Source organism: Pleurodeles waltl, chromosome 5 (assembly GCF_031143425.1).
Source record: "Pleurodeles waltl isolate 20211129_DDA chromosome 5, aPleWal1.hap1.20221129, whole genome shotgun sequence".
Taxonomy (NCBI): Eukaryota; Metazoa; Chordata; class Amphibia; order Caudata; family Salamandridae; genus Pleurodeles; species Pleurodeles waltl.
Window position 1 is genome coordinate 786,126,784 of NC_090444.1, and position 13,243 is coordinate 786,140,026.

The 13,243-nt window shown below is 48.3% G+C and overlaps 1 long non-coding RNA gene across 1 annotated transcript in view; it reads left to right on the forward strand.

The window, feature by feature from the left end:
* The window catches only part of LOC138297314 (uncharacterized), a 29,454-nt gene extending 24,505 nt beyond the window's left edge, over window positions 1–4,949 (forward strand). Inside the window, exon 3 of the long non-coding RNA XR_011204018.1 lies at window positions 4,907–4,949. This is a non-coding gene — a long non-coding RNA (uncharacterized lncRNA). The remainder of the gene's footprint in view (window positions 1–4,906) is intronic.
* Window positions 4,950–13,243: the final 8,294 nt, after the last annotated feature.

Genomic DNA, 13,243 nt, shown 5'->3' on the forward strand with positions numbered 1-13,243 from the left:
TCGCCTCCGAAGAAGTCTGGTTTCAAGCTGTGTAGAGAATGCGGGGGTCGGATGTCAGTGACCGACCCCCACTCGGACTGTATTTGGTGCCTTAGTTCAGAGCATGATGTGGAAGGTTGCTCTTCGTGTCAGAGCATGAATCCAAAAGCTCTGAAGGAGCGCGAGGCGAAGCTCTTCTTAGCCAAAGCAAAGAAGAAGGGCCATAAAAAGGATTCCTTCCATGTTTCTCCCAAAAAGCATAAGAAGCAGCGTCATCATGACTCTCGGCGCCGTTCGGAGCGGAGCCGATCGAGGTCGAGGTCTCGATCTTCACGATGCCAGAAGACATGGGAGATGAGTCCTACTGTCACGCCTCAGCAGGAGAGTCCGGAGTTGTCACTGGTCCCTTCAGTTTTTGAGGTCGCTCAAAGTAGCCCTCACTTTTCGCCGGCGCCGAGGGATCCTGATGTTCTGCAGGCAAACTATTGGACTTGGGTTAAGTCTTTTGAGTGTGTGTGTGTTCCTCATTTATTGCCTGTGTGTGTACAACAAATGTTTAACACTACCCTCTGACAAGCCTACTGCTCAACTACACCACCAAAAAATAGAGCATTCAAATTATCTAATTTTCCCACTATCAACCTCTAAGGGGAACCTTTAGACTCAGTGTGCACTATCTCTCACTTTGAGATAGTATATTCAGAGCCAACTTCCTACATACATCAAAATAGAACCTCATGTATTGTAAATGTGAGGGTGTCACACATATTATTTCCATGAATAGTAGTGAGCTGCTCCCGTGTTACAATAATGGAAAGACCTCCCTATCCCTGAAAATGAGATGTTAAAACTTTTAGAATGTAGACCAGTGTGCCAGTGACCTGGCCAAAGAGCAAAAGGCAGAATGGGAAGGGGAACAGGGTCATAGAGAAGCAATCACCAGGAGAAAGTAGAGAAGAAAATGAACCTGCAAGGATAAAATAAGGATAAAGGAAGAGTAGGACGGTAGAAGAAAATGGGATAAGGTGAAACCAAGTAAGTCTTGGTTGCCTTGGAACTGAGCAGCCCTATATTTAACAACTTAGGCCAAGGTCATAATACATTCAATGGCAAGAATTTTTTGGCACCACGTGCCATACTCACAAATTCATCTCAACTCCCAGCCCGTCCTCCTTGTGTAACATTGCAACCAATTAACGAACATCACAAAAAAGTCATACTCACACTTGTACTTAGCTGTCCGTCCCTTGCCCCCTCCCAACTTGTTGCCAAGTTTTGATGCAGCTTTAACTGAAGTTCACTGGCTTCCTGGTAAGCTGGTCCCCAGTGCCAGTCTTTCCCCAAAACAAGACACCTGATCCCTTGATCCCAAGTGATAAGGCTCTGTAGCACCCTTCTAAGTCCCAAAGTAAGTGTTACCTAGAGTGCCTCGGTACTGCAGAGGGTCGCTAAGAGCTGTAGCAGAACTTGTTCTTCTCTAAGGGACCCAGCACTGGCTTCATGCAGACTGCTTGACAAGGTGCCCCCTAAAAGTGAAAACGCAACATAAATTATGGACTGTGTGCCATGTCCCCAAAACACTGCATGTAATATTTGTAAGTCACCCCTATAGCAGGCCTTATAGCCCTAAGGCAGGGTGCATATTATTATATGCGTGGTCATATCTGCAAGAGAAGATATGCCCCTGCTAGGTCTGTCGTTTCTTAGATATATTATGTGAACAGAGAATCCATTTTAAATAGATGTGTTGGCCACTGATTAATACGAGTTGCCCAGCTCCATGATGTCTTCAATGAAAATAGGGATGTTGAACCTCTCATGTTTTATAAGCCCTGGCGGTGGATTTATTAATGCACGCATCCAGAGTGTACCTTACAGTTTCCTCCTGAAAACATACAACTGCTTCTGAGCTAACTGACCAGTTCTAGCCAGTTTGCCACCAACAGACTAGAGTGAGATCCAGGGGTGAGATCCTTTGCTCTTTGGAGGTCAGACACAAAGCTTCTCAGGGTCAGGTGTTGGACACCCCTTCCCATAGCATGATCTGCATTCCAAGACAGATCTAGTCTCTGAGAGGGAGATGCCCACCCCCAGACCCCATCTGGCACCTGGATATTCAGGAACATTAGCTATGTAGGAGGCATTTTGCATTTCGAGGCTGGACACACCCCTAGGGTGACCAGCCCGAAATGGACACAGCCTAGGAAATTCTACTTGTGTCTGGTGGAATTTAGGACCTCTGGACATGGTGTTGCCCACTCCCCACAGAAAGTGGTCATCTACAGGGTGTTGTGACTCCAGGGTATGTAGCTGTAGCAAAGTACCCTTATTGTGGCATGGTTACCCCCACTTTTTGCTTGTCAGTATGCTAACCAGGACCCCAGTTACTGTGCACTCCCCCTGAACATTTGTTTGCTATGACTTCATACCTCCCACATTTGCATACTGGTGCCCCCATGTAAGTCCCTAGTATATGGTGCCCAGGGCGGGGAGACACCAGGGGTTCCCCATGGGCTGCAGCATGTTACGCCACCCATGGGGACCTATGTAAAATGTGTTTGCAGGGCTGGCATTGCAGCCTGCATGTAAAGGTGCATGCACCCTTTCACTGAAGATCACTGCACCAGGTCCCTGTAAGTCACTCCTAAGGCAGGGCCTCCTAGCCCAGAGGGCCTGCTGCAAGTACCGATGTCGGAGGGCACCCCTGCATGAGCAGAGATTCCCCCACAGACTCATCTCCATTTTCCTGGACTTCATTAGTGCGGGGATGCCATTTCACGCGTGTACTGGACATAGGTCACTACCTTTTCCAGCTACATAAGGGTAACTCTGAACATGGGCATGTTTGTTATCAAATGTTTCCGACTTGTAGTCCAGGAAGGCAGAACAAAAGAATTTTCTTTAGGTGACGGAGGCAACACCCTTTGCCTTTGGGTAGAAAAAAGGTGTTAAATGACTTGGGAGGGGTAGCCTCGCTAAGCCACTGGTATGCTTTGATGGCCACCATTGGTGCCATCCTTTCATAAAACCAATCTGCACCAGTTGAGGGACCCCTAATCCCTGCTCTGTCCTGGAACTGAACAATGGAAATGGGAATGACCACTCCCCTGTCTATCACCACCCCAGGGTTGGTGCCCAGAGCTCCTCCAGATGGCCCTTTGATTCTGCCATCTTGACCTTAGGGTGGGCAGAGGCCTCTGGGGGCATCTTAGTGGCCATGTGGTTAGGTGACCAGTTCCCCTTCCAGGGCTATTTAGGGTCTTCCTCATGGGTGGGTTCCCAGATTCAACATGCAAGACTCCAGCAGGAATCATCTGCATTGTTTACTGAAACTTCTGGCCTCTCGAACCGCAGCTGGACTCCACAGGGACCTACAGTCCGCATCTACAGCTACGCCTCTGCTCTCCAACATTGTTTCTCTGGCTTCTTCTAGCAACTGCAACATTTCCCCGGCTGTGCATCATATGAGGGTGGCGAGTCTTCAGTCTGCCCTAAGAAGCAAACTTCCCGTGGAATGAAAGAGTCGCTCCTGTGCATCTGCAGGCATTCTGCTGCAATGATGACCGGCTGCATGGATCTCCTCTTCTATGGAACTGTGTGGATCCTGCATCACAGTTGGTGGTCCTTTGCGTCCTCCCTACCAGCTGTCCAACTTGGGTGAAGGTAGGACCTTCCCTTCTCCATGCATAGTGTCTCCTACAACTGACAAGGCTTGATGGCACCGCCTCCAGGGGAACTTCAGTCTTTGTGTTGCTCCTGTCCACATCACTCTTCCCTGTGACCCTCAGCCCTTTGCATGGTTATTCAGCGACGTGGGACTCCTTTTTAAGTGTCCTGCATGGGCCTCACCGTGACTCCTGTGCTCCTTGCCCGCGAGTCATCTGTGTGGGCTGCATCTTCTTCTTTGGACTCTCCGCACTGCCGAGGGTCGCTACGGACATCCCCTGTGGGTTTAGTTCCCTCTCCCCCTCACTTGGCCTTCCTGGACCCCAACAGCTCCACTGCTAGCAACTGCAATATTTTCCTTTTTCAGGTCTTGTATGTGTTTTTTTTCACTCCACAGACTGACTGCAATCCTTCATCCAGCGTGGGACGTCGACCGCATCAGCCAGGAACTCTTCACCTGCCCCAGTGTTGACCGTCTTCTTTCCACCGTCGACCAACTCCTGCATCCACCTAACACCAACACCACCCCACCCCCACTCCCCCTGGTCTAGAGTTTTGTCTGCTGTTTTTCAGTGTTCTCAATTGCTTTTTAAGGCTATTCCTGATTGTTACTGTACATGTGTAGTATGTTTACTTACCTACAATTAGAGTATTGCCTAACTAGTGTTTGTATTACTCTAATAAAGAGCCTCTATTTTCGTAGCACTGAGTGCCTTCTTTCATTTGTGTAAGTGCCGTATGACTACAGTGGTATTGCATGAGAGCTTTGCGTGTCTCCTAAATAAGCCTTGGCTACTTATCCACAGCTACCTTTAGAGAGCCTGGCTTCCTTGACACTGACTCCACTTCACTCATAAGGGATACATGGACCTTGTATAAGGTGATCATACCATAGGTAGTTAGCACACACCAGGCCAGATTCCTACAGTACTCCAGTGATTACTACCCTTCACTCGCAATACCGGTTCCCCTAAATTGACTATTTAGGGGAACCACTGATACAAGATTGTAGGAAGATGGCTCTGGATATGCTATATCAAATTGAGATATAGTCTGTACAGGGATTCACCAGAGTTTAGAGGCAACAAATATGATACTAATGCTGTTTTGTTGTACTGTGGTCGAGCAGTTAGGCTTATCAGAGGGTAGTGCAAAGCATTTTTTGTACACACAGGTAATAAATGAAGCATGCTCTCAAAGCCCTAATTTCAGGGCAATTCTTTTTAGATACCAAAACTTGTTTTTGTCCATTTATTTCTAGAACCACAAGATTCAATTTGCAAGGAAAGCACATTTACAAGTAAGTATCCAAAATATGTATCAATACCTATTTGTTTTAATTTGGCAATATAAATGGCTTATGTGAATATAGCAAATATGTTTTAAAAGTTGACACACTGCAATTTTCAGGAACAGTTCCGTAGGGAATAAAAGAAAGTACAGTTATGGCGGTAAGTACCAGACCTACAGTTCCATTCTCTGGGGGTTATAATACCATGGGTCTGAGTTTGAGTTAGTGCCAAGCACCCTCCACCAGCCACACGGGGCTGGCTTTATGCAGAGGTCAACGTTGCTGTCGGGTTTTACAGTGGGAACCTATGGCGACTGAGGGCACTCAGAATCAGGCCTGCTTCTAGGTAAGAAGCCTGATCATTTGAGGCTCACCACCAGGTGTTAGAATTCATGCAGGGTGGAGGTGTGAAGCACGGACACAGTGTCGGCTTTGTTTCTGGCCTACGAGAGCACAAAAGCTCTCACCCCATGGAATCAGAAACTTGTCTGTTCGTGGTAGGCTGGCGCAGACCCGTCAGTCCTGCATTAAAGGAATGGGTAAATACAGGGAGCATCTTTAAGATGCCCTCTGGGTGCATGTTTCAATAAAACCAGCACTGGCATCAGTTTGGGTTTATTGTGCTGACAAGCTTGATACCAAACATTCTAGACTTTAGTTTATGGATCTGTGGAATTCATAATGACAAACTCCCAGCCCATATACTTAATATGGCCCCACTAGACTTACAATGTCTAAGAATGGACTTAGACACTTAGGGGCATATTGTTCATGCAGGTATGCCCTCACCTATGGTATAGTGCACCCTCCCTTAGGGCTGTAAAGCCTGCTTGAGTGTTGACTTACGTATACCATCGGCAGTGGTTTGTGGTGTGGCACACTGAGAGGTGCAATGTCGAATTTGCCTTTTTCTCAGCACCAGCGCGCACAAGCTGCAATGGCAATGTGCATGTGCTAGGTGAGTGGTCCCCAGGGTGGCATAAGTCATGCTGCAGCACTTGGGGACTTTCCAGTTAACAGGACCCTTGGTACCGTGGGTACTTTTTACAAGGGACTTAACTGTGTACTAAGGGTGTGCTGTTGTGTGGACACAATGCTACAGTTTTGGGAAAGCACACTAGTGCTGGGGCCTGGTTAGCAGGATCCCATCACGCTCTGTCAAGTTATCACCAATATCAGACAAAAAGTGGGGGGCAACCATGCCAACAAGGGCACTTTCCTACACAGATTCTCTGACTTTCTTCCATGACACAAAAGGAGTGTGCAACAAGACTGCAAAACCATAGACCTAAGAAGCACGACTGACGTGGTGCCAAGCCTGCTGCGCCTGGCCCTTGAGGAGCATCTGACCTGTCCTTCCACTGCAGGTTCCAAAAATCAGGGAGCGCTGTCCGTGCTTCACAAATCACCAAGAAGAACTCTTTTGGATTACATGAGCTGCTGCCCTGCATCTGCAGGCACCCAAGGAAGAACCATGAGGACCTTGACTGCCAAAAACCAAACACTGGGCAACATCACTGCAGCTGAGCTGCCTAGACCGAGTTGAAGTGGTCCAGTGGTGTCACCATGGTCCCCAGGCCGTTCAGACACAGCCTACCCAGAGCTTGCCCTATGTGGACTTCCTGACAGCGTTTGCAGCCTGATTCTGCAGACCCCTAGCAACAGTGAGTGACAAAGACCCCATGTCTCAGGACACCTCTGCACCCGTCTGCCCTGGGCCTAGGAAAAGAGGACCAAAGCTGTCCCCACATCTCTCTGCCTCGTGAGACCTGAGGCCACTTGTTGGCTTGTTCGGACTAAACCCCAAGTCGATGCCTATAGACTGTTTCTGCGGGGCTCCTTACAACCACAAGGAACTCCAGCACCAGACCTGATGCGATAAAACACCACTGCACCTGCACCCCACAGCCTGAGGTGAAGTGGATCAGTGGTGTCCCTACGTGCCTAAGGGTCTCAAGGTTCGAAACCCACGTGGGTTCCTCTGATGTGGACTCCCAATCCATCCCTCAAGCAACTTTGTGACCAAACCGGTCCCCATAGACTTACATGGGGCACTTGACGCTGAGCTGTACCCATGCACCCTGCTGCCTGAGGTGAATGGTCCGTGTGGCGGAAGTCCTGGAGATTGATCACGTAAGTCGCTTTACTATACCTGTATGCAGTGCTAGTTCTTCCTTCATAGGATAACTTTACCACATCTGAAAAATGCACTGTATCAAGTTTTGCAAGCTGTAAAAATTAATAAATCAAAATATCAGACTTTATATAAAAGTACATGTTATTACTATAAATTGGTGTGATTTCTTTCAGAGTGTGTCTCACTTACCGTAGGAGTCGCTTGACCACACTACCGAAAAAAGGAGCATTTGGGATGTAATTTGTTCCTCTGATTGCTTTGACTTTTTGCGCAGTGTACCTCGTTTTGGTTCACTATATATGCTGCTTCCTACAATACTCACATACTCATGCACCCAGTAATACACCCACAGAGGCACTCGTGAACTCACACAGACCTGCTCAGAGAATCCCCAAGCACTCATACTCACTGAGGTACTCATGCGCACACTCACAGAGCCACTCAGACTCAGCGACTCGTGCACCAACTGAGTCTCTCAGACCCAAACAGAGACCGGTAACTCCGCTCTGCACAAGTTGCCCTTGCTGCCACCCCTAGAATTGGTAACAATGCAGCCAGAGGGAGATCCTTGTCCTACATCGCAGTACAGACCTGGAACATGCTACCTCGCCAACTCAGTCAGTCCCCCTTTGTAGGAAGCTCACTCTTTATATACTATATCAAAATGACATGCACAGACTCCAGGTGTTCCACAGAGGCTAAAGTAGATACTACAAATGCATTTGTTCTACACACAGACACAATAGAAGAAGCACACACTTAATGACTAAACTACAGACCAGTAGGTTTTTATATAGAAAAATAAATTTTGTTTATTTCTAGAATCACAAGATTCTCTTTGCATGTATTTACATCAATAGATATTATTTCACATATATATCAATAATAATACTTTGAATGGAATTCATATAGCATACAGTTTTTGAATAAATGCCAATAAAGCTATTTTAAATGTTGACACTGCAATTTTCAGGACACATCCTTGGGGAAGAAACTAAAGCACAGTTTTAGAGGTAAGTACTTGACTTAACAGTTTCAGTCTCTGGGGCTTAGGAAGTCCACAGCTGGGGGTTCAAGCGAACCCCAAGCTCCCAGCAACACTGGGCCGTTCGGGTGCAGAGGTCAAATTTGAGCCATTTTAAAGTGGGCTCCTACGGAGACAGGGTGCACTCTGAATCAGATCTCCCAGCAGATAAGTACCTGTTCTTTGGTGGGCAGACCTGGGGGTAGGAGGGGGAGGGTTAGAGGGGCACTGTTGGGGCCACAAGGAGGCATCAAACGCACACCCTCAGTGGCACTATGGCAACTGGGTGCAGGATGCAAACAAGGCATTGGTTTTCAATAGATCTCTGTGAGGAGACCCCGGGGTCACTCAGATGCTGCATGTGAGGACCAGGGGGCCCCTGGAGCAAACCCTATGCTAGACCGGGAGGAATGTACCTGTGCTGGAGGTCGTGTTCTCTGGGGGCTGCGGGTGCAGTGGTCTTTTAGGCATCTGTAGGAGGCTGGCCTTCTATGCAGTGTGCAAAACTAGGCACACTATGCAGTGGGTCCAGGCGACCACACTTTGGTTTCCATGAGCAAAAATTAGACCACTTAATGCTACAATTTTTAAGGTAGCTGGTCGAGCAGTTAGGCTAATCCAGGAGATGTACTAAGCATTTGTTGTGCTCACAAAACCAATCATGCAGCACATGCACTCAATAAATAACTCGAGACCAGAGTTTATAAAAATACTTCAGTTTTATTTAATTTTTAAGACCAAGATCTTTCAAATACTTTTTTATATATTAGTTTTAAAAGTTGTAATAAAGTTAGTCTTTCTGCCCATAATTACGCATCATTGGAATCAATGTACAGTTACCATTCAAAATCGTACATTTGAGTTACCAGTCTCTTTTGTGTTTTTTTTTTTTTTTTTTTTGCAGGGTGGTCGCAGCAGTCAGTAGGCACCTTGCAGCAACCGGAGAGCCTCTTGCGGCTCCCGTTTCCGGCGGGAGCAGTGTAGGAAACGCTTTTGGCACAGGGCCACCTGTAGGGGCCACTTGGAAAAGATGGTTTCTGGGGGTCCCCTTGGGCTGTCGAGGTCGCAAGGGTTTGGGGATCAGTGGAGCACAGCTGGTTCCTTGTTGCGGGCGCAGAGCGGCCGGATGCGGGGTGAGATCCAGAGCTGTGCGCAACTGAGTCCTTTTGGAGGTGAGTCTCTCTGGCTGCTTACAGGACACTGTGAGCATTCTGGTGGTAGGTTCCAGGGTGTTATTAAAGTCCCTCTACAGGAGCTTCCTCCTGATCCTTTCAACTCTTGGGGAGCTGGTTTGAGGTTGTCCCAGGGAATTGGCGTAACTCGGCCACTGGAGGGCACAGTGCCACCAATCTTGGCACACTTGTAGGTCACGTCCGGGACGGTAGTTAGTGTGTCGTGGGGTCCGGCTGCAAATTCCGGTTGTGGACATATCGGCCAGCCAGTGAAGCGACCTTCACTGGCTTATTGGATCTTGCTTGGTTTTTGAGTGGTGCCTACACTCAAAAGGGATATCTGGGGTGATTCTTTAAGCCTGGATATTACCTGGGTTTCTTGGGCTCGGTCCAGTTCCTCCACAGCAGCAATTTGCAGGTCCTGGGTGCAGCAGGCAGGGTTTGGCGCCCTTTCTTGTGCAACAGGTCTGTAGTTCTTTTGCTTTGGATCTTCTTTGGTGCAGGTCTTCTTTGTATTTTGAAATCTGATTTCTTGTTCTAGGGATGTCCAATAAATACAGAATTTAGTGGGCGTTCTAGGGGAAACCTGGTAATGTCCAATGGGACACTTACCTATGGGTGGCTCCACCCACTTTAGTGTCCACTTCCTTTGGGAAGGGTGACTTCCCTAAACTTGATTGGCTAGTTTCCTTCATTTCAAGATGGAGGAAACTGAATTTGAGGGTCCACTTCGCAGACAACACCTTGAAGGTGGTGCATGCTAGGCCGCCACTCCTAATCTTTGTGTGGTTTCCCACCTTTGCTCACTCAAAAAGTGGGTGTTTTGCAAAGTGGCAACCCCTCAGATGCTAGCAGCAGGCCTGGAGGCTCGAGTTTCAGGGGCTGTAGCCCTTTGAAGCTCACTACCGGGGTTTTGCACGTTCCTGGGGGAGTGGGTGGTTAGCTCCTCCACCAAGGGAGGGCATTGGTTTACGAACCAGGGAGACTGGGCTCTCCACCAAGGTTTGTATATGGACTGTGTGGGTGTGGCAGGCTGGATGAAACCAGTCAGAAAATATGCCAGGATAGTTGGCTTTTGCAGGGGACACCTCTAAGGTGATCCCTGGGTACATTTTATTATAAATCCAGTACTGGTACCAGTTTGAATTTATCATTCGGAGTGGTTTGATACCAAACAAGCCAGGGTTCAGAGTAGCCATTATTTTGCTGTGAATCTCGTGTTGGCCAGTGTCCAGCACATACATTAAAATGGCAGCTCTATTCACTCACTATATCCCAGGTTTGCCAGGGACACAGTGGGAACATACTGCTCATTCAGCTGTGCCCTCACATATAGTATGGAGTATCCTGCCTTAGGTCTGTAAGGCCTGCTATAGGGGTGTCTTACCCATAGTTAATGCAGTGTACGGTAGACCGGGCACACAGGTAGTGTGCCAAGTAGAGTTTGTATTTTAGGTTTGCAGCAGGAGACTGTCTGCTATGGCAGTGCTGTGCACATCTTGATGCATGTCCCTTGAGGTTGTCACAATCAGTGCCACTGCCACCAGGGGCTTATCCAAAGTACTGCATGCCCTGGGTACCTAAGTACCTTTTTACTAGGGACTTGTAGTGATAGCTAAAGATGTATCCAATCACTTTTAAAATGTTTTATGTAAAGAACACTGGTACCGGGAACCTAGTTAGCAGGATCCCAGTGCACTCCAGTCCAAGTTGCATTCGAAACCAGGCAAAAATGTGGGGGTGTACTGCAATAAGGTGCCAGTCTCTCACAGTGCGGGTATATTCATCCAGTGCTTTCGCGTTCAGGGGTCGGGGTCCTCGGTCTTCCCTCTGCAGGCATCTTTGTGGGGGGGTCGAAAGGTCAACCCAGGGTGGGCACTTGCTCACAATCACCTGATGATTCTTTAGCTGGTTGGGCCACGTGGTCACCGGCCGTAGGGTGTCTGGTGCAGGATGATCAGGACTCGCGTGTCTGGAGGTGTGCCAGAGTCCCTGGATGTTTCCTTCTTGGACAGGGCCACTGTCCACTGCAGTTCTTGGTCCTTTTGGGTGCAGGACAGACTTCTATAACTTGGTCGAGGTGGCTGGCCCCGCTGGATGCCTCACTGTTTTTGTGCAGGTTTTTTGAGGCAGTCAGTTGTCGTTGTCTTCTCTGCTGGGGGTTCAGCTCAGCAGTCCTTCTTCTTTCTTGTCAGGTCAGCCTGAATCTCATGAGCTGGGTTCAGGTAAGCCCTTAAATCCTGGTTTAGGGGGGTTACAGGGGTCAGAGGGCAGTAGCCAATGGCTACTGTCCCAGAGGGTGGCTACACCCCGTTCTTGTGTCCACTCCCTTTGGGGAGGGGGACGCAAACCTAACCCTATTGGTTTCTGTTCTCCAAACTAAGATGGATGATTCTGCAGGAAGGGGGGGGGGGGCAACCTCCGCTCTGGACACCCTAGGGATGGCCCTAGCTTTAGATGGCAGGGGGAGGGGTGAGTTTTGGGGGGGTCACTCCTCCCTGCATTCCATAATTTTCCTGATCACCTTGCTGCCAAAAGTGGGGCTTTGTCCGTGTGCGGACAACTCCACTAGCTGGAGTGCCCCATGGCACTGTAACAAGAGGCTTCAGCCTTTGAGGCTCACCATCAGCTCCTGCAGGTGTGATATTGGAAATGGCCCTTTTTGCAGGGTTATCCCCAAACGTTTTGCTGCCTTCCTACAATATTTTTCTGGTCCGTTTTTAATGGTTTATTGTCTGTGCACTTCACCACTTCTAATCAGTGCGCAAGTGCTCCCTATAGAGCTTGTACCGTTTGGTTTATCCATGAGTGTCATATTTGATTTACTGGTAAGTCCCTAGTAAAGTGCACTAGAGTTGCCCAGGGACTGTAAATCAAATGCTACTAGTGGGCCTGCAGCACATTAGTAGCCCTGTAACCATGGCTCGGACCTGCCACTACAGTGTTAGGGTGTGCAGTTTTAAACTGCCAATTCGACTTGGCAAGCTTACCCACTTGCCAGGCCTAAACCTTCCCTTTTTACTACTTGTCAGGCACCCCAAAGGTAGGCCCTTGGTAGCCTCATGGGCAGGTTGCAGTGTATGTTTAAGGGAGTACATATATGTAGGACCTTGACTCTGTATATACTATTTCAAATTGAGAAGTAGTGTGCACAGAGTGCAAGGGATCCCCTTAGAGGTAAGATAGTGGCAAAAAGAGATAATTCTAATGCTCTATTTTGTAGTAGTGTGGTCGAGCAGTAGGCTTATCAGAGGGTAGTGTTAAGCATTTGTTGTACACACACAGGCAATAAATGAGGAACACACACTCAAAGACTTACTCCAGGCCAATAGGTTTTTATATTGAAAAATAGCTTTTCTTAGTTTATTTTAAGAACCACAGGTTCAAGATTTACATCAAACACTTTAAATGCAAGGTACTTCACATAGATACTTTAGGAACTTTGAATAAACACAATATCATGTACAGTCTTTGTAGAAATGGCAATAAGCTATTTTAAGTGGACACAGTGCAAAAATCAACAGTTCCTGGGGGAGGTAAGTAAAGGTTAGTTTTGGAGATAAGACAGACACTTACAAGTCTCAAGTTTGGGGCATAGGCAGCCCACCATTGGGGTTTCAAGGCAACCCCAAAGTTACCACACCAGCAGCTCAGGGCTGGTCACGTGCACAGGAAAGAGGAATCCAAAACACATAGGCGTCTACGGGGAACAGGGGTGCTCCGGTTCCAGTCTGCCAGCAGGTACGTACCCGCGTCCTCTGGGGGGGCAGACCACGGGGGTTTTGTAGAGCACCGGGGGGGGACACGAGAAGGCACACAAGGTACACCCTCAGCGGCACAGGGTTGGCCGGGTGCAGTGAGTAAAGCAGGCATCGGGTTTTAGGTTGAAAACAATGGAGGAACTGGGGGGGGGGGTCACTCTAGCGTTGCAGGCAGGCACAGCGGGGGCTTCTCGGGACAGCCACCACCTGGGT